This window comes from Lolium rigidum, chromosome 6 (genome assembly GCF_022539505.1).
Source record: "Lolium rigidum isolate FL_2022 chromosome 6, APGP_CSIRO_Lrig_0.1, whole genome shotgun sequence".
Taxonomy (NCBI): Eukaryota; Viridiplantae; Streptophyta; class Magnoliopsida; order Poales; family Poaceae; genus Lolium; species Lolium rigidum.
The window spans coordinates 292,254,217-292,256,657 of NC_061513.1; positions in this window are offsets into that span (position 1 = coordinate 292,254,217).

Consider the following 2,441-nt stretch of genomic DNA (forward strand, 5'->3'; position numbering starts at 1 on the left):
TTATGATCCAAATTACTATATTATTGGATTGAGTGATATGGCTACTGCTTGTTTGCTCTCCAAATTACCAAGTGATGAATATATAATCCCTTTGGAGCATCTGCCCCATGCTATATATGTGTATTTGACCATGCTTATGATGGATTTCTTTTAAGGACTCTAGCTAGATTAGAGGGGAAAAAGTTGTTGCTTTGTTGCCTATGATAATGGATCATCAAATGTTTCCCTTTGTCCCCTGGGTGCCTCCTTAATTGATGCATTATGATCCAAATGACCCAAGTCCCTTGCATGATCCTATTTGTCCCTAATGTTGCTTAAGATGAATAAATTTCCTCTAATCACCATTTGGAGATCAAGACTAGTTCTTGATTTCCATTAGCTAGACTCCAATATTAAAAATGTCTCCCAAATATGGAGACAAACATTTTAACATTACCCCAATGTTATTTCTCTCAAATGGACAGTTTCGATGGTATGCTTGCTCCTCACTGTACTTTATCAATTCCCTACTCGATCCTAAGTACCCATGAATATCTGGTGGTGTTCTTCTGTTGTTTAGTTACTGTCAACACATGTGTTTGCTTGTGTGTGTGAGCTGCTTGCAGATGTTTATCCACTGTTGGCCTTTATTCTTGGTAGCTCAAAGTGTCATGCACTTACTGGATCATCAAATGTTTCCCTTTGTCCCTGGTTAATTGTCTCCTTAATTGATGCCTTATGATCCAAATTACTATATTATTGGATTGAGTGATATGGCTACTGCTTGTTTGCTCTCCAAATTACCAAGTGATGAATGTATAATCCCTTTGGAGCATCTGCCCCATGCTATATATGTGTATTTGACCATGCTTATGATGGATTTCTTTTAAGGACTCTAGCTAGATTAGAGGGGAAAAAGTTGCATCTTTGTTGCCTATGATAATGGATCATCAAATGTTTCCCTTTGTCCCTGGTTGCCTCCTTAATTGATGCCTTATGATCCAAATGACCCAAGTCCCTTGCATGATCCCATTTGTCCCTAATGTTGCTTAAGATGAATAAATTCCCTCTAATCACCATTTGGAGATCAAGACTAGTTCTTGATTTCCATTAGCTAGACTCCAATATTAAAAATGTCTCCCAAATATGGAGACAAACATTTTAACATTACCCCAATGTTATTTCTCTCAAATGGACAGTTTCGATGGTATGCTTGCTCCTCACCGTAATTTATCAATTCCCTACCGATCCTAAGTACCCATGAATATCTCGGTGGTGTTCTTCTGCTGTTTAGTTACTGTCAACACATGTGTTTGCATGTGTGTGTGAGCTGCTTGCAGATGTTTATCCACTGTTGGCCTTTATTCTTGGTAGTTTGATACGTCTCCGACGTATCGATAATTTCTTATGTTCCATGCCATATTATTGATGATACCTACATGTTTTATGCACACTTTATGTCATATTCGTCCATTTTCTGGAACTAACCTATTAACAAGATGCCGAAGAGCCGATTCTTGTTTTACTGCTGTTTTTGGTTTCAGAAATCCTAGTAACGAAATATTCTCGGAATTGGACGAAATCAAGACCCGGGGTCCTATTTTGCCACGAAGCTTCCGGAAGACCGAAGAGGAGTCGAAGTGGGGCCATGAGGGGCCGCCACTATAGGGCGGCGCGGCCCGAGTCTTGGCCGCGCCGACCTGTAATGTGGGGCCCCCGTGTGGCCCCCACGTTGCCCTTCCGCCTACTTAAAGCCTCCGTCGCGAAACCCCCGATGCGAAGAACCACGATACGGAAAACCTTCCGGAGACGCCGCCGCCGCCAATCCCATCTCGGGGGATTCGGAGATCTCCTCCGGCACCCTGCCGGAGAGGGGATTCATCTCCCGGAGGACTCTACACCGCCATGGTCGCCTCCGGAGTGATGAGTGAGTAGTTCACCCCTGGACTATGGGTCCATAGCAGTAGCTAGATGGTTGTCTTCTCCTCATTGTGCTTCATTGTTGGATCTTGTGAGCTGCCTAACATGATCAAGATCATCTATCCGTAATACTCTATGTTGTGTTTGTCGGGATCCGATGGATAGAGAATACCATGTTATGTTAATTATCAAGTTATTACATATGTGTTGTTTATGATCTTGCATGCTCTCCGTTATTAGTAGAGGCTCGGCCAAGTTTTTGCTCTTAACTCCAAGAGGGAGTATTTATGCTCGATAGTGGGTTCATGCACGCATTGACACGTGGGACAGTGACAGAAAGTTCTAAGGTTGTGTTGTGTTGTTGCCACTAGGGATAAAACATTGATGATATGTCCGAGGATGTAGTTATTGATTACATTACGCACCATACTTAATGCAATTGTCTGTTGCTTTGCAACTTAATACTGGAAGGGGTTCGGATGATAACCTGAAGGTGGACTTTTTAGGCATAGATGCAGTTGGATGGCGGTCTATGTACTTTG